The 24,351-nt window shown below is 38.2% G+C and overlaps 1 long non-coding RNA gene across 1 annotated transcript in view; it reads right to left on the reverse strand.

Moving 5' to 3' along the window:
• Positions 1 to 7,770: 7,770 nt before the first annotated feature.
• The window catches only part of LOC141575157 (uncharacterized), a 28,055-nt gene continuing 11,474 nt past the window's right edge, over positions 7,771 to 24,351 (reverse strand). The window contains exon 3 of the long non-coding RNA XR_012502536.1: positions 7,771 to 10,484. This is a non-coding gene — a long non-coding RNA (uncharacterized LOC141575157). The remainder of the gene's footprint in view (positions 10,485 to 24,351) is intronic.

Raw genomic sequence — 24,351 nt, forward strand, 5'->3', positions numbered from 1 at the left:
AACGCGAAATCACATTCAGAACTTTATGGGGGGAGTTTAACAAAACTCTTAATGAACGTATTAGCAACTCGAAACATTCCTCAGATGCTGACAATGAAATGATTTTACAAATAAACTACATAGTCCTCAGAAATGTATTTTTAAAGTAAGCTTTTAACATCTATTGCCTTCTGTTACTGGGAGTTTTGTTTTAAAACCAAACTGAGCCGACACCTGGCCCCCTCACTTACAGTTGCAATTTACCTGGAGTGAAATTTATTCTAATTTTCTTGAGAACTTAGCTAGACTGGGAACTGTGATGGCTACAAAAGGAAAAAATTTCTTTCAACTTTCTTTACATATTAACATCCAGAAAAAGAGCTATGAGTTCACTTCAGCTGTTCAGGTATCTAGACTACGTGTCGTCTTGTTTCAAGAATATTTGTTAAGAAACCCTGTGGAACACACACACAGACCCCAAATTCTTTGAAAACTCGGTGCCATTAATTGCTTTCCCATGGTGCTTGCCTGCGGCAGTCGGCACGGAACAGCACAGCACTGCGGCGTCTCTCCAAAGAGGGTGCCTGCGTTCTAGCAACCTCTGCTGGCGGTTATTTTTCACTGGGGAGAAAGCGGAATTGGCCAGTCTTCTAAACGGCAGGGGAATTAACCAAGAAAGAACAGCGATGGAAACAGGTCATGTCAGTAAAACTTATGTTCTTGCTTTATATTTTGGTTAAAAAATAAAAGGAGGGTGCAGTGAAAGGCTGTAAGATTTTTCTAAATTACAGGCAAATAAAAAGAGGCAGTTTTTAGCAGTTTCTGATTTACAGAAAATGTTGAGCAGAAAGTACAGAGAGTTCCCATATGTTCCCTCACATACTAGCCCTTTTTCCCTATTTTTAACATCTGACATTAGTGTTGTACGTTTTTTAGAACTGATGAGCCAGTATGAGCGTTACTATTAACTAACGTCCGTGGTTTACACCAGGGCTCACTTTTTGTGTTGCACGTTATGGGTTCTGACAAATGTATGATGGCGTGTATCCATCATTAGGGTAGCACACAGAACGATAGTCTTACTGCCCTAAAAATCCCTGTGGTCTACGTATTTATACCTTCCTTCCTCTAACCCTGGGCAACCCCTGATTTTTCTTTTTTTTTTTTTCACTGTCTCCATAGTTTTGCCTTTTTCAGAATATCATAGAGTTGTAATCATACAGTCTGTAGCCTTTTCAGATTGGTTACTTTCCCTTTGTAACATGCATTTAAGGTTCTTCAATGTCTTTTCGCGGCTTGATCACTCATTTCTTTTTCTAACTGGGTAATATTCCAGTGTCCGGATTTACACTGTACATTTATCTACTCACCTCCTGAAGGACATCTTCGTTCCCAGTTTGGGCAGTCATGAATAAAGCTGCTATAAACACCCGTGTCCAGGTTTTGTGTGGACATAAGTTTTCAACTCCTTTGGGTCAATACCCAGGAGCACCACTGCTAGATCATATGGTAAAAGTATGTTCAGTTTCATAAGAAACCGCCTGTCTTCCAAAGTACGATCTTACATCCCCACCAGAAGTGAATGAGGGCTCCTGTTGTTCCACACCTCACTGGCATTTCACACTGTCAGTGTTCTGATTTTGGCCATTCTAATAGGGGTGTAGTGGTGTCTCATTTTAACTGGCATTTCCCTGCGGACACATGACGTGGCACATCTTTTCACGTGCTTATTTGCCATGTGTGTTATCTTCTTCAGTGAGGTGTCTATTACGGTCTTTTGTCCATTTTTTAAACCAGGTTTTTTGTTTTCTTAGTGTTGAGTTTTAAGAGTTTTCTGGTATATTTTGGATAACAGCGCTTTATCAGATGTGTATTTTGCAAATACTTTCTCCCCGTCTGTGGCTGGTCTTCTAATTCTCTTAATATCTATTGTCTTTTACAGGGTGAAAGACTTTAATGAAGTCCAGCTTATCATTCCTTTCATGGGCTGTGTCTTTGGGGCTGTATCTAAAAAGGATCGATTCACCCAAGAGCACGAGGTTTTGTCCCATGTTGTCTTCTAGTCGTTTTATTGCGTTACATTTCACATTTAGCTCTGTCATCCGTTTTGAGTTAAATTTTGTGAAGGGTATTATTTCTGGGGCTGGGTTCATTTCACTGCAAGTGGATGTCCAGTAGTTCCAGCATCACTTTTCCCAGCTTTGAGATATAATGGACAAACCACATTGTGTAAGTTTAAGCTGTACAACATAGAGATTTTATTTATGTGTGTATTCAGCACCATTTGTTGAACAGACCATCTTTTCTCCATTGTATTTTCTTTGCTCCTTTGTCAAAGATCCGTTGACTCTATTTATGGGGGTCTATTTCTGGGCTCTCTGTCATGTTCTGTCGATCATGTCCTAATCTATTTGTCTGTTTTCTTGCCGATACTGCACTGTCTTGATCACTGTGGCTCTACAGTAAGTCTTGAAGTTGCGTATCCTCAGTCCTCCAACTTTTCTTCCCTTTCAATATTGTGCTGGTTACTCTGGGTCTTTTGCATCTCCATATAAACTTTGGAATCACTTCATCAATATCTGCGAAATATATTGCTAGGATTCTCACTGGGATTGCACTGAATCTGTAGGTCAAGTTGGGAAGAACTGACATCTTGACAACATTGAGTCTACCTACAGGACACGGAACACGAACATGCAATATCTCTTCAACTGTTTGGTTCTTTTTTGTTCAGAGTTCTGTACTTTTCCTTCTATGTATCGTGTACATATTTCACCAGATATATAGCTAAGTATTTCATGTTGGGGGAGAGCTGGTATAAATAGTGTCGTGTTTTTAATTTCAAATTCCACTTACTTATTGTTAGTATATAGAATAGCAGTAGTTGACTTTTGTATAGTGACCTTGCATCCTTCAGCCTTGCTATAATTCCTTACTAGTTCCAGGAGGTTTTTGTTGTCGTCTTTTTATGAACTTTGCATCAGAATTATGCTTTACAAAATATGCTGGGAACGGATCATCTATTATGGAGAAACTGGTAAAATTCACCATTGAATTAGCGCATTTAGGCTTGGCGTTTTGTAAATGGGAAGGTTTTTTTTTAAGCTGTAACTCGAGTTTCTTTAATACATATGGAACTATTCAGTTTCTACTTTTTCTTGAGCAAGATTTGGTAGCTTGTGTCCTTCCAGTGATTGGTCCATTTAATCTAAATGGTTGAATTTATGAGAACAGAATTCTTGGTAGTGTTCCCTTGTTCTTTTAGTATTTATGGGACCAGTACTGGTGCCCTTCTTTCATTCCTAACACTGGTAACTTGTACATTCTCTCATGTTTTTCTTGGTTAGCCTAGTTAGTAATTTATTGGTTTTATTGATCTTGTAAAAGAGCCAGTTTGGGTTTAATTTTCTCTATTATCTGTTTTGAATTTCATTTATTTCTGCTCTTTTTGTTATCTTCTTCCTGCTTTGGATTTAATTTAGTCCTCTTTTTCTAATTTCTTTTATATTCCACAAATATGATGTATTGCAGTTTCATTATTATTCAGTTCAAACTTTATAAACTGCCCTAGAAAATGCTGCTCCATTGGCTATTTAGAAGTACACTGCTTAATTTACACATATTTGGAGATTTTTCAGTTACTGATTTCTAATTTAATTCCATTACAGTCAGAAAACAACTGGAATGATTTCTATTTATGCTTTAAAATTTTTAAGGTATTTTTTATGGCCCAGAATATAGTCTACCTTGGTGAATGCTTTCTATGCACTTAAAAAGAATATGCATTCTACTGTTTTTGGTGAAGTGTTCTATAAATATCAATTTTTATCAAATTGGTCGGTAATGTTTTCAGGCCTTATACATCCTTGCTGATTTTTGGTCTATTTGTTCTATCAGTTACTGAGAGAGGTCTTGAGGTCTCTAAGTATAATTGCAGATTTAGCTCTTTAAAAATTCTCTCATATTTTAAAAGGTATTGTTTAATGTGGTAAAAAAAAATACATAAAAATTTACCACTTTAACCACTTGTAGGTATACAATTTAGTGGCATTAAATACACTCACGACTGTTATCCAACCACCATCACTACCCATTTCCAGAACTCTTCCATCATCCCAAACAGAAAGCCTTTAGCCATTAAACACTAACTCCCCATTCATTCCTCCTTCCCCAGATCCCCTGGTAACCTCTAATCTGCTTTCTGTCTCTAGGAAATTGCTTGTTCTGGGTACTTCATATTAATGGAGTCATACAGTATTTGTCATTTTGTGTCTGGCTTATTTCACTTAGCATTACGTTTTTGAGATTCATCTGTGTTGTATCATACATCACAATTTCACCCCTTTTTAAGAATGAATTGTTATTGTGTATGTATATGCTACATTTTAAAGAATCTCTATCTATTGCTGGACATTTGGGTTCCTCCCCCTTTTGGCTATCGTGAAGAATGCTGCTGTGAACACTGGTGTACAAGGACTTGTTTGAGTCCCTAATTTCAGTTCTTTTGAATATATACCTAGAAGTGGAATTGCTGGACCACAGGGTAATTCTGTTTAACTTTGAGGAATGGAACGTTTTCCCCTACAGTGGCTGCACATTTTATACTCCCATTGGCAATACACAGGGTTCTGATTTCTCCCATCCTCAACTAATACCTGTTCTTTTTGTTGTTGTTCTTTTTAAAAATAGCCATCCTATTGGGTGTGAGCTGGTATCTCACTGTGGTTTTGATTTGCATTTCCCTAATGACTGGTGATGTTGAGCACACTTTCATGTGCTTTTTAGCAATTTGTGTATCTTCTCTGAAGACATGTCTATTTAATTCTTTTGCCCATTTCTGAATTGTGCTGATTTTGTTGTTGAGTTGTGGGGGTGTATATGTTCTAAATATTAATCTTTTATCAGACACATGATTTGCAAATATTTTCTCCCATTCTGTGACTATCTTTTCACTTTCTTGACAGTGTCCTTTGATGCACAAAAGCTTTAAATTTTGATGAATTCCAATTTATGTATTTTAATGTATTTTTCTATATTGCCAGTGCTTTTGGTGTCATATCCAAGAAATCAACTGTTAAATCTAATGTCATAAAGATTTTCTGTATGTTTTCTTTTAAGAGTTTTATAGTTTTAGCACCTACATTTAGGTCTTTGACCAATTTTGAGTTAGTTTTTGTATCTTGTGTAAGGGGAGGGTTCAACTTCACATTCCTGCTCTTGGATATCTAGGTCTCCTGGCATCATTAATAATATAATTATCCTTTCCCTGTGGAATGGTCTTGATACTTTTGTCAAATGTCAACTGACCATACGTGCAAAAGTTAATTTCTGGGCTCTCTGGTCTATTACATTGGTCTATATGTCTGTCCTTATGACAGTACCCATCTTATTTTAGCTCTGAAATCAGGAATTGTGAGTCCTCCAATTTTGTTCTTTTTTAAGATTTTGGCTGTTCAAAGATTCCATATGAATTTTAGGATGGGGTTTTCTATTTATGTATTTTTTTAAATACCATTGGATTTTGAGATGGATTTTATTAAATCTGTAGGTCATGTTAGCAATATTAAATCTTCCCATCTATGAACATGGGCTATCTCTCCATTTATTTATGTCTTTATTTCTTTCAAAAATGTTTGTGGTTTTCAGTGTACAAGTCTTGTTTCTTTGGTTAAGTTTATTCCTAAGTATTTTATTCTTTTTTGATTGTATCATAAATGAATTTTTTTCTTAATTTCCTTTTTGGGTTGCCTAGGGTATAAAAATACAACCAATTTGTATGTGTTACTTTTTGATCCTGCAGCTTTGCTGAATTGTGTGTTAGCTCTAACAGATTTTTGTTGTTAGTTTTGAACCTTTAGTGTAATTCTACCAGAATTTGATCCATGTATTTTGATACTCTGTAGTAAGCGCATTCACATTTAAGGTCGTTATGTCTTCTTAATTAATCGACCCCTTTATGATTATGTATTTTGTTTTTATTTGCTGTAATTTTCCTTTCTTTGAAATCCGTTTTTTTTCTTATTAAAATGACCACTTCAGCTCTCTATGGATTAGTGTTTGGGTATTACATTTCCCATAATTTTACTTCTAAACATGTCACTATAGTTAAACTGGGTCTCCTGTAATAATGAAATCTTGTTTTTATCCAGCATGAAAACCTCTGTCACTTTCTGGGTGTGTTTGGCCATTTACATGAATGTTACTGATGTGGCTGAATTTAGGCTCATCATTTCACTTGCTTTCCTTTCCTTTCCTTTACCTTTCCTGACTTTTTTGAATGTATCATTTGAAAATTTATCACTATTCCATTTAAATTTATCTTTTTTTAAAAAGCTATCTTTTATTCCATTTTTTTCTTTTACTGGTAGCTCTAAGCATTACAACGTACATACTTTATAGTCTAGCTATAGGTAATTTCTCGTTATAAGCAAGACATAGGAGCCTTACAACCACATCAGTCCCTTTAACTGCATCCCTTTTGTGTCACTGTCACGAGTATTACATCTACGTACATTGGTAACATCTGGTTTCAGATGAGAAATCTTTGCTCATTCACCATTTTTGTCTATATATAATGTGTTGTTTTCATCTACTGCTTTCCATTTTTCTTCTTCCTCTCTATCCCTATGTCTCTTTGTCTCTCAGTCTTTCTGTCCTTCTGTCCTTTTAGTCTTTCTTTTCCCTCTCCCCCTCTCCCTTATCTGCCCCAATGCCATTCTCCTTCCTTTTGCAGTTTGACTATAATGTGTCTTGGCACGGTTTTCCTTCAAGTTTTTCATGATTGAGGTTCAGAGGTTTATCTTCTCCCCTCAAATTTGGTAATCTTTAAGCATGCCTTTTTTTTTTTTTCTGCACTGATCTTTTTCTTCTCCTTCTGGGACTCCAATGATACAAATGTTAGAACTTTTGATATTGTCCCACAGGGCCCTGAGGCTCTGTTAATTTTGTTTCAAATCTTTATTCATTTTATGCTGCCAATTGGATACTTTCAATGGATTGCTTTCTAGTGTGTCTTTTCCTGGTGTTTCCTTTCTGCTATTGAACCCAACCAGTAAATCTTTTTAAAGTTTGTAGTATACTGTATTTTTCAGTCCTGAAATATTCCATTTTGTTTTTAAAAACAGTTTCTGTTTCTCTGTTAACTTATTTCTACCTTAGTTTATTTCAAGCATGGTTGTAACAGCCGCTTAAAGACTTCACCCACTGATTCCAACATCTGAGTCGTCTCACTGCTGGCATTTGATTGTCTTTTCCCTTGAGAAATGGTCATAGTTTCCTGGTTTGTTTTGTATTAAGTAATTCTGCATTATTTCTTGGACATATTAAGTACTGAGCTGTGAAACTCTGGGTCCTGTTTAGGTCCTCTGAGAATTCTGTGTTGTCTGTTTTTGTAGGCAATCAGCCTGGTGGGGTTGAGACTGCCAGCTCCTTTCTGCCTTCTGTGGGCAGCATTTCCTATCTTGGTTCGGTTTTCCAAGGCTTTCTGCTCCTCGTTGGGCCTCTTCTGTGTATTCGCAGCTTGGGGTGAGCACGGGGCTTGTGCAAATCCCTACAGATTCAGGGCGTGACCTTCTTCAATGCCTCTCTGGGATTTCCCTGACATTTTCTGACTCTCTGGGCTCTCCTGTCCCAGTTCCTCTGGCCTTAAAGAGTTTCCTCTTGGGTTTTGGGCGCCTCTGTCACCACGACAGCTGTGGTGCCTCTGCAAGGTGAGTTAGCTTTACGGCTGGACCAAGAGAGAAGGAGTTTAGAAGAAAACACTTGCCCCATCCCCTGCACTCTTCAGCCCCCAGGCCCCCTTTCTTGGTTCTCTGGCCAGAAGCACAGGGTTTCTCTTGGCAGTCTTGCTGTCCGTACATACTGTGTGGTTCTGCAGTGCAGATCTCCAGGCTGCACTCAGGTGAAAGTCAGGAGACGAACGAAAAAAGTCCTGAGCACTCCCTGGTACTGGTCATTTTTCAAGTTTTTATTTCCCTCTCAAGCTACCTGAGGCTGTTTAGTTTTCAGTCTTCAGGCAGCTACTGTTTGTATTCTTTTTGGAGATGCTCACTACAGTCAGTGGGGGAGCTTAGCACTATCTAATGTTTGTTGAATGAAAAAAAATAAGCCTCCTCTATCTCCTTTACTGGACTATTAGCTCCGTGAAGGCACGGACTGTGTCTGGCTCCTGCAATGTGATGTTACTGATGCCTGGTGCAGTGTGGCACATGGTGAGAGCAAACTGATTTTTGAATTAAACAATATTGGGCAAAGAAGAATAAATAAGAAAATATTGAAGTGATTAATGAAGAAGAATTTAACCTAGAATATGTATTGGGAGTCTCAATGTGAGATAATGATGTAAGAATGATGTCTCTCTTGCCTCAGACATGAGATTAATGACAAAACTCTGTAGACCCACCAGGGTTTTAAAGGCTGTAAGTAGAAGATTTTGCTGTTGTAATATTAAATAATAAATAAAGTTCTTGGCAGAGAAGAAATATCTGAAAGTAATATACTGTTCAGTAAACAGAAGAAATTGGCTTGGATTTCCAAAAGAGAAAAAACAATCATTTAAAAATCTAAGCTCTAAGTTTTGATAAGAAAAACAGTAATATAGAGTGTGGTGAGTGGTATAGAAAATAAAGGAAGAGAGGAAGTTGATTACCCACCCTGGACAATACATAATGAAAGGTTTGAAAGCCAGAGACAATGGGAGCCGTCCTTTCTAACTGTCCTATGAGGTAGCATGCCCGGCCAAATCAATCTATCAGAGAGACATTCGGATGCCGGATAATAGAATGGTCACAGGTCAAGGCAACTGACACACATCAAGGGTCATCGGCACAGAAGGAACCACATTATACAGGGCGGCTGTTGACACCCCTTGGCAGATGACAGGGGAGTTAACACGGGGATTCTCTAGCAGAGGGGAAGAGTGATTGATGTTGAGTCACAAGCATCTGTAGGTCATTCAAACCATCTGTCCCCAATGGCAGTGTTTTCTTTACAGAAATGACAGGAATGGGGGGAAGGAACGTTTCCAAAATGTATATCTCTCAACAGAAAAAGAATAATGTGTTTAAATGACATAAATTATTAGAAGAGTCCCGATTAGAAAAACAGTATGGTGGAATCTTAATCTTGTTTATTTCAGAAATTTTGAAGCTATTTATAAGGAAAGACTTTTGAAAAATAATTTAATTTTCAACATTTGTTTCAAAGCATGAACACTGAATATAACAATGTTGTCCCCGTTTCTAGCCAATGTAACTATTATTGGGTTATATACATAAAAAATAAATCATGAGTAGAGGGGGTGGGGAGAGAAAAGCAACAGCAGTGACAACACTGACAAACTGTGAAGATGCCCAGTAACTCACAAGGAAAGCTGGGGAAAACCTCCCACACTCTAGTGAACTCTGACCAGCGGAAAGGGCCTTACATGTATGTTCTTTTGGTTTGCAAATTACTAACTTATAATCAAGTCTTTAAGTGTGATTTTTGATCTACTGGATGTGCTGAAGTTAAGCCAGAAAGAAAGAAATCTGACTGCTCGCTCTCAAGTCCATTTTTATCTGCCAAGATCAACAGAAGCCTAGGAAGCCAAATTTAAATCTGCATGAAGAGTAGTATTGATGTAGCATCCACATAAACACGTAAGCCAAATGCCAATGACACGTCAGAGTGGGAGGAACGGGGAGCAGAGGCTGTGCCGTGTAGCTGGTCCCGGCATCGCCACACACTAGCCATGTGCCCGGGGCAGACGCAGGATGTCTCGGGCTCAGTCTCCCCACCTTTAAGACGCTAGACTAGCTCAACCTTCCAGCAGTCCTTCCCGGCTCCTCCTACTGTAACGCTGGGAGAAGTGGGCTGAGGGCTCCTGTCACACGCGAGGAGAATCCAAATGGGTAACTAGCCCTGCAACCCAACTACCATTAGAAAGTGAGCTGGAGATCAATTACCCTAAAACAGAAGTTGTCATTTCTGGTAGCTACCTCCCAACTTGTAACTGGTGTTTAGGTAATGATCACGTAGAGCGAGGCAACTGAATCTGTTATCCAAGTATAAGAACTAGCTTATTCTAGATAGTATGATAAAGTTACTTTGTTCAAAGCAAAACATTCAAAAATAATTATTAGACTCCATAACTAAAAGCTAATAGAGAAAGAGATCAGATCTTGGATTACCAGAGGCAGGGGATGGCGGGACAGGGAATTGGAGGAAGGCAGTCAAAAGTATAAACTTTCAGCTAAAAGAGAAGTAAGTGCTGGAGATGTCATGCACAACGTGATCAGTGTAATTGACACTGGTAGGTGTTACATACGGACGTTGTTAAGAGAGTAAATCCTAAGAGTTCTGATCACAAGGACAAAACATTTTTCCTATTTAATTTTGTATCTATAAGAGATGATGGGTGATCACTTAACTTACTGTGGTAACCGTTTCATGATGTACGTCGGTCAAAGCTCTGTTGTACACCTTAAACTTACACAGTGCTGCGTGTCAGTTGCAACAGAACAAAACTGGAAGGAAAAAAAAATGAGTTTAGCAATTTTAAAAGAGCAGTGACAAATGATTACTTACACAGTGATACTTGTTGGACCAATCAAATTCTTAAAATCATACGTTTTAGTAAAAAAATATTAAGTGGACTTTTTTGAAGGATAAGGATCACTGTCTAAGACAATTGATGAGACAACTGTTTAAGAAGTAAAAGTTAATTCTCCTATTTTTTTCCAAAGTACTTCTGTTTTATTGGGCAAAATTTAATTAAGCCATTCAAACCATATCTGACAGACCTGCACATATATACTCCCAAAATGTTGGGGGAAGATACAAAGATAGAAAGATAGAAAGATACAAAGCCACAGTGTGCCTTCCATCCCAATATAATTGAGCAATAGTAAGAAGAATGACCATATATTTACAGAGGAAAAATTGGCCTAAGAAAAATAGCCTTAAAATATAGGCATACTCACTGACATAGTCACAACCAGCACCCAGCTTGTGTGTGTGTGTGCATATGTGTGTTCAATCTTAGTTATAAGCCTTGGAAGAGGGAGATTCAGAGGAAGGAGGGATAAAAGGAAGAACACAAAATGTATTAATATTTATTAAGTAGAGCAAGAAAACGAAAGGAATTACAAAACAACCAGAAAACAATTAAAATGCTGATGAGTAACTGCCCATCAATAATTACTTTAAATGTAAATGGAGTAAATTTCTAACTGACAGAGTAGTTGAATGGTTAAAAAACAGGACCCATCTATATGCTGCCATCAGGAGATTCACTTCAGCTTTAAGCATACACACACACACACACACACACACACACACAAAGTGAATAGATGGGGAAAGATATTCTGTGCAAACGGAAACCAAAAGAACTGGGTAGCTTTACAGATATCACACAAGACAGACATTAAATCAGAGACAATAATATCAGACAAAGAAAGGCAATACATAATGATAAAAGGATCAAGCCAACAAGAGGATGTAACATTTATAAATATTTAGGTAGTCAACAAAGGAGCACATAAATATATAAAGCAAATATTAACAGAAAGGAAAGAAACAGCAATACAATAATAGTCAGGGACTTTAGTATCTCACATTGATTAACAGATACATTTTCCAGACAGAAAATCAGTAAGGAAACACTGGACTTAAATGACACATTAGACCAGATACTTAAACAAATATATACAGAATATTTTATCCAAAATCAACAGAATATACATTCTTTCAAGTATACACGGAAACTTCTCTAGAATAGATCACATGTTAGATGACAAAACAAGTCTTAATAAATTTAGGAAGAGTGAAATCATATCAAACATTTTCCCAACCACAATAGTATAAAACTAGAAGTTAATTACAATAGGGAAACTGGAAAACTCACAAATATGTGGAGATCATACAACATACATACAACCAGCAGTCAATGAAGAAACAAAGGAGAAATTAAAACACACCCAGAGACACATGAAAATGGAAATAAATCACATTAAAACTAACAGGATGCAGCAAAAAGCAGTTTTAAGAGGAAGTTCACAGTAATAAATATGCCTACAAATAAGAAATCTCAGATAAATAACCTAACTTTACAACTCAAGGAACTAGAAGGGTAACAACAAAGAAACCAAAATTAGAAGGAAGGAAATAAAGGTAAGAACAGAAATAAAGGGAAAAGAGACTTAAAAGACAATGGAAAAGATGAACCAAGAGCTTATTCTTTGAAAGATTAACAAACAAGACGTTAACAAGACTTGCCAAGAAAAAAATCAGACATGAAAGAGGAAAGATTACGAATGATACCATGGGAAGGTAAGGACTCACAAGAACACTATGAACAGTGATTATGATTTCAATCACTGTAGATTAATGACTTGAGTGTAAAACTTGAAACCATAAAACTCCTAGAAGAAAATATAGGAGATAAGGTTCTTGACATCAGTCTTGTTGATAACTTTTAAAAACTGACATCAAAAGCAAAGGCAACAAGAGCAAAAATAAATAAGAGGGCTGTATCAAACTAAAAAGCATCTTCACAGCAAAGGAAACCATAAAAAGAATAGGCATTCTACAGAATGGGAGAAAGTATTTTCATGTCATAGATCTAATAATGCATCTTAGAGACTAACCTTAGATATTAATCTTAAGAACTCATATAACTCAAAAGCAAAAACCTCTATTATTACCTAATTCTTAATGTGTTTTTAAAAATGGGCAAAGGATCTAAATAGACATTTTTCTTAAACATGTGCAGATGGTCAACAAGTAAGTGAAAAGATTCTAAACGTCATAATCATCAGGGAAATACGTGTCAAAACCGCAATCAGCAATCACCTCATACCTGTTCGAATGGCTGCCATCAAAAAGACTGGAGGTGACAAGTTGTGGGGAAAAGGGAACCCTCGTGCACTGTTGGTGGGAATGTAAATTGGTGCGGCTACCATGGAAAACAGCATGAAAGATACCCCCCAAAATTAAGAATTGAGCTACCACATGATTCAGCCATCAACTTCTGGGTATTTACCTGAAGAAAATAACGCTAACTGGAAAAGATATGCAGACCCCATATTCATTACAGCATTAGTTACAGTAGCCAAGACACGGAAACAACCCGAGTGTCCATTAGATGGATGAATAAAGGAAACGTAGCGACTGTAGTTAATAAAACCGTATTGCACATTTGAAAGTTGGAAAAAGAGTGGATATTAAGTTTTCATCACAAGAAAAATATTTTGTAACTTCATGGTGACAGATGTTAACTAGACTTATTGTGGTGGTCATTTTGCAAGACATACAAATATCAAATCATATTGCACACCTGAAATTAATATAATGTTATATGTCAATTATACCTGAATAAAAAATAAAAGAGTAACCCCAGACTCCTGTGTGGTGTCTTCAGAATGACTCCAGCACCTATGAATCTTGTGCCTTTTAAAAGTACCCCATATTTTATTCCTTACTATTTCCTTTTTCAGGTAATAGTTTAATTGTGGATGGGTGACTTTTTTTGTTATTGTTGAAGATTTACTTCCCTTGAAAAATACATTTTTCATTCTAATTACATTAATAGCTTATACATTTATGCTTCTAGCCCACCCAAGTCTGGAAAAAAAAGCGTCTCTCAACATTCTTTACTTGTACATAAAACCCGACTTTAAACTTTTGTTATGAAGTCAAAGCAGTAAGAGGAACGACAATCTCCGTGACTGATCTTAAGCAAGACAGTTGTGAGTGCTCGAACCCTTTGTTAATCTATAATTTAAACCAGGAACTTTGCTGATGTCCATTTTACACCCGAGTTTCATCCTCCCCCACTGGGGTAAATGTTTGCTTTATGTTGTGCTTTCCTGGTGATTTTCTGATATGTGGCAGAAAATCAATTTCCACCAGTTTACGTTGGGGCAAAGGTATTTACATTGAGGGGGACGGTGGGGACAGTGGGGAGGGGTTCTTCAGTCGTGTCTTATTTTGAACCAAGTCCAAATGCAAAAGGTTTTAAAATAAATGTCAGCTGCCTATCCAAGCAGTAACTAATGTATAAATCATTGACAAATATGAAAATGAAAGAAAAACCTAACCTGAGCATCCACTGTACAAGAATATACCATGCCGTAGCATTATGTATCTTAACTTGTCAGTGAGTTCAAAATACAGAAAACATCTTCCTTCCAGAGAGTGTTTGGGGATACACTGTCACTCAGATGGCCAATCACCCAAGCCCAGCCCAGACAGGGGAATTGGAGAACGTCATTGTAGCATCCTGATGTGACTTTAACCTGTGGCTGTTAGGCACATCTATTTTAAGGCACTGTCATTACATATTAAGTGGTAATTGAAAGTTAAAATTACACGTGTTCATCTTTCTGTTATTTAGAGTTTATGTGTGTGTGTATTATTTTTGGTTGGAATTATGAGTCATTTATCCATGGTGTAAGGCCCAATTTGTTTCTAAAGTTTCTTTCTTGCTTTTTTAAAAAAATAGCTTTATGTTTTATTTATTATTTAATTATTTTATTTTGGTGGGGGGAGGTAACTAGGTTTATTTATTTTTAGAGGAGGTACTGGGGATTGAACCCAGAACCTCATGCATGCTAAGCAAGCACTCTACCACTTGAGCTATCCCCTCTCCCTGTTTCTAAAATCAAGAATTCAAAATAGGAAATTTGTCTTCTAAAAAAGTTATGATTATGGACACCATCAAGAGAAATATTTGCATTATGGGTAAATATTTGCACATGCACATATTACATCTCGCACCTCCAGCTTTACGAGTGCACGCTGACAGCCCAGGTGCCTGGAGCTGCCTGACACACCTGCCCTGGCCCCAGGCCTTGCTTCTGGACCTGGCCCTCACCACTGCATGGGTGCCAGCAGCCAGCCGCCACCACTACACAGCCACCTGCAACCAGCCTCCCTGGCTGAGCGTGTGCACACTGCTGGCTCTGTCTACCTGGGTCCCACACCACCAGATCTGAGGGTGTCAATGAAAACTCCAACAATCTCTGCAGTTACGACAGATGCTCCATTGCTTTTGATGCCAAGGCTCACACACTTGTCAATGTCATAGACCCTAGTAGCCTGGACCAATCATGCAGATCTCTCCGCCACTCTCAACTCAGAACTGCCACATGTCTTCACACTTGGCATCCTGCATCACTAGACACAGGGCCACGATATGCTAACATGCACACCCACCTACAGAAGAAGGCTTTTCCTTACTAAACTCAGCCTATCAAGGCTGGAAGACATGACTGCTTCTTCAAACGTGCAGACACCCATGGAAGGCTACAGGGCTCACAGGAGTCAGGGAAACACTACAACAAGGAAGCATAATAAACTACCTGTGACTGACACCAAAGAAACGGAGACCCACAAATTGCATGATAAAGAATCCAAAATAATTGATCTAACAAAGTTCAGAGAGGTACAAGAGAACACAGATAAATAATTTATCTACATTAAAAAAAATAAAAATACAAAATAAGTTTAAAAAAATAAAACAAAAAACAACTACACAAATTTTGGAGCTGAAGAACAGAATGAACTAAAAATGCAATGAAGAGTTTAAACATCAGTCTAATTGAGCAAAAGAGAGAATCAGTGAACTTGAAGACACATCATTTTAAATTATTCTCTCAAAGGAGAAAAAAGAAAAATTAAAGGAAAGAAAGAAGCAAATGAGATGACAGACACTGTCAAGAGAAATGCTTGCATTATGAGAACTCCCAGAAAGAGAAGAGAGAGAAAAGGGCAGAAAGCTTACTTAAAGAAAAAGACTAGGATAAAGTGGGAGTTTGGGATTTGCAGAAACTAACTACTATATATAAAATAGATAAACAGCAAGGTCCTACTGTTATTATTATTATTTTTTAGTGGAGGTACTGGGGATTGAACCTGGGACCTCGTGCATGTGGTGCATGCTAAGCATGTGCTCTACCACTGAGCTACACCCCCACCCTCCAGCAAGGTCCTACTGTAAACCACAGGGAACATCATATATTCAACATCTTGTAATAACCTATGATGAAAAGTAACATGAAAAGGAATATATATGTACAAGTATATGTACAACTGAATCACTATGCTGTACACCAGAAATTAATACAAGATTGTAAACCAATTGCAAGTCAATTTAAAAAATTAAGAAGAAAAAAACAAAGACTGAAAATTTCCCAAATCTGGGGAAAGACATGCACATTCAGGGCCATGCAGCTGAATGGTTCCAGATAAGTGTCAACCTAAAGATTTCACTGAGATGCATTATAATAAAACTGTCAAAAATAAAAGAGAATCTTGAAAGCAGCAAGAGAAAAGAAGCTTGTAACATTCAAGGAAACGTCACTAAGTCTTTAGGCTGATTATTCAGTGGACAACTTGCAGGACAGGAAAGAGCAGGATGATCCATATTCAAAGAGCTGAAGGGAAAAATGCCAAACGAGAACACTTGAGCTGGCAAAACTATCCTTCAGAATTGAGAGAGAGAGAGAGATTCCCAAACAGAAGCCGAAAGAGTTCCTCACAACGAGGAGTTCTTCAAACCAAAAACACAGGATGCTAACCAGTAGTGTGAAAGCATGCAAAAGCATAAAGCTCACTGGGAAAGGCAAATCAATGCTCAAATTCATAAGACACTAATATTGTAGCGGTGGTGTGTAAATCACATGTAAGACTAGTATAAAGGTTAAAAGAAATAGTTGCAGGAAAAGCATTTGATAAAATTCAACAGTTTCATGGTAAAAACTCTCAACAAATTAGGTATAAAAGAAATGTACCTCATCATTATAAAAGCCAAAATAACAAGCCTACAGCTGATCATACTCAACAGTGAAAATCTGAAAGTTTTTCCTCTCTAATTTCAGGAACAAGACGAGGGTGCCCACTCTCATCACTTTTATTCAATATAGCGCTGCAGGCCCTAGTTAGAGCAACCAGGCAAGACAAAAGAAAAGGCGTCCAGACGGGAAAGGAAAAAGTAAAATTGTCTGTTTGCAGATGATACGATCTTACACACAGAAAACCTTAAAGGCTATCAATATACCATTAAAACTGACAAACAGGTTTAGAAAAGTGGCAGGAAACAAAACCAACATACAAAAAGTTGCATTCCTATGCACTAACAAGTCACTATACAAAAAAGACATTTTAAAAATCTTATTTACAATAGCAATAATCATACTTGGGAATAAATTCAACCAAGGAGATGAAAGATCTATACACTGAAAACTACGATTTTCTTTCCTGGAGCTGCCAAGTCTACACTTTTTCTCCGACTTGCTTTAGCCAGTGGGCACCATCTTTACACTCACCCTCCACTGTGCACCAGCTGGCATATGTTTTTTCTTTTTCTTTTTTCCATTTTTCTTTCCCAGTGGATTCTGTCCTGACGCTCACCCTCTGCCTTACTCCAGCCAGTGGGTGTCACCTCTGCACTCTTGCTCTGTTGCACTCCAGAGCACCTGCTACGCCCAGAGGGGAGCTTTTACATGACTCTGGTGGCCCAGTTTTCTGTCTGGTGCCTGGTTTTTGCAGCTGCCACCAAGGAGACATCTCTATTTTGCCTGGCTCTGATTTTCCAATGGGGCTTACATTCAGAGGTCCCACAAACCTATAATCAACAGAGAAAAGGTCTTAAAAGGCTACACTTTTATGACACGGCAAGGGTCAACAGAACCAGGAGCTCGCTTTTTCTGTGAAAGAAGCTTATTAGCTTATCATTATAGACACATCCATTACATGAATTAAATACACATCTAACTATTATCCTTTCCAGAGACCTCAGAGGGCAGGTGCTGTCTTCACACACTCTCTCTGCTGTGCTTCCGAGCACCAGTATCTCTCAGAGGGGAGCATTTACACCAAACTGGTGCCCTGGTTTCTACATCCAATGCCCCAGTCTTTGCAGGTGTTACCCAGGGGATGCCCCAGATCTTTTGGCTCTGGTGGCCTCAGGGCCTTGTGATCCTGGGTCCCATGGGGACTGCAACAGTCTGAGAGATAGCTCTTGGCAGGCTACCACCACAAGGGCACTGCATAAAAACAAGACTGAAACAGATCCTCAGTCTCTTTAAAAGAGGCCTATTTGCTCATCTTGGAGCTTCTGAACAGGGGGCAGGCTTCCAGTCTGGGACACACCTAGGGGCCTGCAGATGTGCTGGCAGGGAATGGAGACCGGTGCGCACCACCTCCGCACCCCTCTCACTATAGCTCCTCAGTATCCTCCAGACCAGAGGACACTTCTACTTCACCTGGCACTGGTAGCCAGGGTCATGGTCCCATAGTACTGGATATGTTTGCATGTTTTAAAAGCTGCTAAAAACAGAGAGTCTGGCTTATAATCAGCCTGTATCTAGGTGCTGACTGAAAGCCTCTGCTTTGGAACACTGACAGGTCTTGACACAACCTCAAATAAAAATAAAATAGAGTGAACCATTAAAAATAAAATAGCATGTTGCACACTCAAAACATTTCAGAGACAAGCAAGAACAAGTTGAGTGCTGAACAATAAGGTTTGTCATCTACATGAGGCCACTCCAGCAAAACTGGGAGAAGGGGCTGTTTGATCTAATGCACAGAAACCAAAACAGAGTCAAGAAAAATGAAGAAACACAGGGTGTGTTCCAAGCAAAAGAAAAAATGATAAAATCTCATAAAATGACTTAATGAAACAGAGGTAAGTAATTTAGCTGATGAAGAGGCCAGAGTAATGGTTAAGAAGAGATGCTCATCAAACTCGGGAGAAGAATGGATAATCACAGCGAGAACTTCAACAAAGAGAAAACACAAAGTACCAAGCAGATGTCAAAGAGCTGAAGAACACAATAAGTGCAATAAAAAATACACTAGAGGGGTTTAGCAGCAGACTAGATGACGCAGAAGAAAAACAAAATCAGTGAACTCAATGACAGGGCAGTGGAATTTACTCAATCAGAGCAGCAAAAAGAATGAAAAAAAGTGACGATAGCTTAAGGGACTTTTGAGACAGCATCAAGTGGATCAACATTAGTATTTGAGGGGCCCCACAGGGGAAGAGAAAAGGGGGCAGAAAACTTACTTGAAGATATCATGACTAAAAATTTTCCTAACCTGGAAACGGAAAAGGTCATACAGATCCAGGAATCCCACAAAATTTCAGATAGGATAAACCCAAAGAGACCCACACTAAAACACATTATAATTAAAATATTGAAGTTAAAGACAAGAAGAGAATCTTAAGAGCAGCAAGAGAAAAATAACTTGTTATGTACAAGAGGACCCCTCAGAAGACTATCATCAGCTTTTACGGAAGCAACTTTACAGGCCAGGAGGAAGTGGCACAATATATTCAATTTGCTGAAAGGGAAAAACACAAACCAAGAATGCTCTACCTGAAAAAGTTATTTGGAACTGAAAGAAAGAGAGAGTTTTCCAGACAAGCAAAAGCTAAAGGAGTTCACCAACACTAGGTCTAGCCTTAGACATTAAAGAGACTTCTTTAAGATGAATGGAAAGGATGCTAATTAGTAACAAGAAAACACATAAAGTTATAAATCTTACTGGTAAAGGTAAGTGTATAGCAAACTTCAGAATAATCTAATGTAGTGACGGTGGTAGATTAAGGATTTACAAAGCTACTATGCAGGTAAAAAGACAAATGTAGTAAGAACAATTATAACTACAATAATTTGTTATTGGATAAACAGGATAAAAAGATGTAAATTGGGGCATAAAAAACACAAAACATAGGGGGAGTGAGAAATAATGTAGAGCTTTACAAAGCATTGAAACTTAAGTTATTATCAACTTAGAATAGAAATTGTTCTATGTAAGCCTCATGGTAACCACAAACCAAAAACTAATGTAGATAAACAAAAGATAAAGGAATTTAAGCATACCACTAAAGAAAGTGATCAAATCACAAACAGAGCAAGAGAAGAAGAAACAGAGAGAAACTACAAAACAGCCAGAAAACAATTAAAATGGTAATCAGTACATAACTATGAATAATTACTTTAAATGTAAATGGATTAAATTATCCTGTTGAAAGACAGAGTGGCTGAATGGATTAAAAATAATAAACAAGGCCCTCTATATGCTGGCTACAAGATACTCACTTCAGATGTAAGCACATACACAAAACAAAAGGGATGGGAAAAAGTATTCCATTTAAATGGAAACCAAAGGAAAGCTGGAGTAGTTATACGCATATCAGACAAAATAAACTTTCCAACAAAGACTGTTTAAAAAGAAACAAAGAAGGGCATTGCAAAATAATACAAAGGTCAATCCAACAAGAGGATATAACTGCAAATATTTATGTACCCAACATAGGAGCATCTAAATATATATAAAGCAAATATTAACAGGCTAGAAGGGAGAAACAGCAACACAGTAATAATAGGGGATTTTAATGCCCTACCTTTATCAGTAGATAGATTATTCATACAGAAAATTAATAAGGAAATATTGGCCTTAAATGACATGATAGGCCAGAAAGACTTAACAGCTATATACAAAACAAGCAGTAGAATATACATTCTTCTCAAGTGAATGGAACATTCTCCAGGATACATCATCATATGCTTGCTCACAAACCAGTCTTAATAAATCTAAGAAGACTGATATATCAAGCATCTTTTCCAGCCATAATAGTATAAAACTAGAAATCAATTACAAAAAGAAATAGGAAAATTTACATATATGTGATTATACAACAAGCTACTGAAGAAACAATGGATCAAAGAAAAAGATTGAGAGAAAAATAAAAAAACACCTTGAGACAAATGAAAATACAAATACAGCATTCCAAAGCACTTACAATGCAGCAAAACCAGGTCTAAGATGGAAGTTCACAGCAAAAATACCCACATCAAGAGACAATTTCAAATAAACTAACTTTAAACCTCAGGAACAACTTTAAAAAGAAGGTTAAACAAAGTTCAAAGTTAGAAGGAAGGAAATAAAGATCAAAGAGAAAATGAATAAAACAGTGTTTAAAAAGGCAATAAAAAAGAAATGAAACTAATAGCTAATTCCTTGAAAAGAGACATGAAATTGACAAACATTTAGCTAGAGTCACCAAGAAAAAGCAGACTCAAATGGAAAGAATCAGACATGAAAGAGACATTACTACTGATAACACAAATGCAAAAGATTATGAGCGACTACTATAAAAAATTATACCTTATACTATAATTTTATATACTATAAAAAATTATACACCAACAAATTTGATATCTAGAAGAAGTGGAAAAGAATTTCAACACTCAATTAGAAAGAAATTAAAAACAAGAACAGGAAGATTACTAGTAAGGAGATTAAATCAGTAACAAAATCTCCCAGCAAAATCTGGCCTTCACTGGTGAATTCTGCCAAACTTTAAAAGAAGGATTAATATCATTCCTCTTAAACTCTTCCCAAAAAATAGAAGAGGAGGGAACACTTCTAAACTCATTTTCAAAGCCAGCATCACTCTGATACCAAAACCAGATAAGGATGACACTAGCAAATTACAAATCTCTGATAAACATAGTTGGTAAAAATCCTCAACAAAATATCACCAAACTGAATTCAACAATACATTAAAGGAATCATACACCACAATCAGTGTGATTTATGCTCAGGGTACAAGGATGGTTCAATATCCACAAAGTCAATATAATACCCAACTTTATGAACAAAAGGAAGGATAAAAACCCATGATCAATATGATTTATAAAATCAATGTAAAACTGATACAGTCACTATGGAAAACAGTATGGAGTTCCTTAAATTACAATTTGAAACCATAAAACTCCCATAGAAAAAACATAGGAAAATCTTCTAACATGGGAGTCAGCAATGATTTTTTTTGCATAGGACACCTAAAGCACAGCCACAAAATAAAAAATAAACAAGTGGAATTACATCAACCTAAAAAGCTTCTTCTACACAGCAAAAGAAGTGATTAACAAAATGAAAAGGTTTCCTACCAAATGTGATAACATATTTGCAAACATCTGATAGTGGGTTACTATCCAAAATACGTAAGAAACTCATACGACTCAACAGCAAAACAAATAATTCAATTAAAAATGGGCAAAGGATCCAAATAGACATCTTCCCAAGGAAAATATTCTAATGGCCAGAAAGTACATGAAAATGTGTTCAACACCACTAAGTATCGGGGAAATTCAAATCAAAACCAGGATGAGGTATCACCCCAGACTTGTTGAATGACTATCTTCAAAAAGATAACAAATGCTAGTAAGGATGCGGAGAAAAGGGGACACCTGGGCACTGTTTTGGAGAATGTAATTTGGTACAGATGCTGTGGAAGAGACTATTGAGTTTCCTTAAAAACATTAAACAGACAGATTCTGGTTCAAGATGGTCACATAGGAGGCTCCTGAACTCATCTCCTCCCATGGGCACACTGAATCTATAGCGACAAATGAAAAAAATTTTTCCTCTGAAAGAAATCCAGAAACTAGCTGAGCAAGTCCTACACATTGAGCAAATGAGAAAAAGCCCACGTTGAATGGGTAGGAGAGAGGCAGACACGATCTCAGCATAAACCCCACTCCTGGCACAGTGACCCACGTTCAGTGACTCACAGCTCCCAGCTTCTCCCTAAAAAGTGGAGGGTTTGAACTCAAAACCTAGCACTCGAACTTTTAAACTGCAACCTGGGCAGGCCCCCAAACACATAACTCTGAAGGCCAATAGGGCTTGCGTCCACAGCGTAGAGGAAACAAATGGGCCCGCAGGACTCACAACAGCTATCCCCCCAAGACTCAGCATAGAAGCAACAGACTGACATGCCCAGCTCACAGTCCTTCCATGATATAGGCCTATTTGTGTGTCTTAAAAACTGCAGTCTGATGGTCAGGCTTCTAATCTAACACACACGTAGGGGCTGACTGGGATCTCTGCAGACCAGCAAGGCTGTGGGCACCATCTTTCCACTCTCCTTCTGCCCACTCCACATCTCCAGTATCTCCCTGAAAGGATGCCCTGGCTTCTGAAACTGCAAAAGCAGGTCATGGACTCCAGCTTCCAAACATCCTCTTTTTCTCTCGGTCAGGATTAACTTTAGCTACAATTTTCATACACACATGCACACTCAGCAGTGGTCCTAGAAGCTCCAAGATCCCAACTCTTTCCATCTTAATCCTCTGCCACATGGCCCAGAGTCACTCTTCAAGCCTTAGCCACCGCTTTTTCATTCCACCACCCGGAAGAGATAAACGGGAGAGAAAGGAAGCGCCCACTCAAGACACTTCCTGGAGGTCTCAACACCTATGCTTACGTCTCATTGACCAAAACGCAGTCAACGTGGCCACACTTGCTATAAGGGGCAGTTAGGAAAGACAGTCATTGTGCTGCATGGCAGCCATCCCACATTAATTCCGGATTTTTTTTTTTTAACAAAGAAGGGGAGAATTGATACCAGGAATCTCTGCTACTACTCTAATCCAAAAATAATATTTCCATGCCTATCAGTAGTGCCAGCAGTTGTTAGTGCAGCTGCTAGGGTGTGTTTGCTCTTCCAGTGTGGGAGAAAAAAAATGGTTGTACCCCTTATCAGTATGTAAGCCACAGTGCAGCTGCCTCAGGTGCCCAGTTATACCTGAATTTGGCAAGACCATTCAAGAGCCTTCTGCTTGGTCAGCATCCTGGGCTGCTCGCGGGAACTGTAAGCCATGCGCATTAAAGACAGCTGTTCTGATGTTACTTGTTACTTGTGTATCATTGTTATTCTCTGGTGTTAGACGTAGATCACTTGCACTTCTCTGCACACCAGGCTCTGAAAGCTGGGCGCCGACTTCAGGATAAAGCTATGGTCTCACCATCGGGAGGTCTGCAGGGACTGACCTCATCTTGCCATCACGGTATCCACCTCTCCTCAATTTTCTTATTTTATTACTTATTTTATTCTGCTGGCATCATTGTAAATTACCGTATAGTTTATTTGTAACACACTGAAATGTACATGCAACTAACAAAAACAAGCTATTACCATGTGTCAAGTTTAAATACTTCACAAAGAGACAAAATTAGAAAGGAAGAGTCGCAACCAAAACCGGCTGCCAACAGCATGAGTCATATCTGAAACTGGGATTCCAGGAGAAACAGGTGGCTGGGCGTTACTGTCCACGGAAGGCTGGCTGCTTGCACGGCTGGAAGGCGGCTGTCGGTCAGGCCAGCGCTGCGGTGCCCAGCCAGTGACTGCTCCACTTACACTTGCCTGGCACAGGTGCAGAGCAAGCTGGGCCAGATTGTGAAAGGCCCTGGCGACCGTGAAGAGGGTGCGATTTTAATCCCAGAAAACAGGAGTCTGAAACAGGATTTTCAGAAGGGGAAGAATGAGATCAGATTTTAGAAAGGCGGCGCTGGCAGCAGTGTGGGAAGGGT

Source organism: Camelus bactrianus, chromosome 26 (genome assembly GCF_048773025.1).
Source record: "Camelus bactrianus isolate YW-2024 breed Bactrian camel chromosome 26, ASM4877302v1, whole genome shotgun sequence".
Lineage (NCBI taxonomy): Eukaryota > Metazoa > Chordata > Mammalia > Artiodactyla > Camelidae > Camelus > Camelus bactrianus.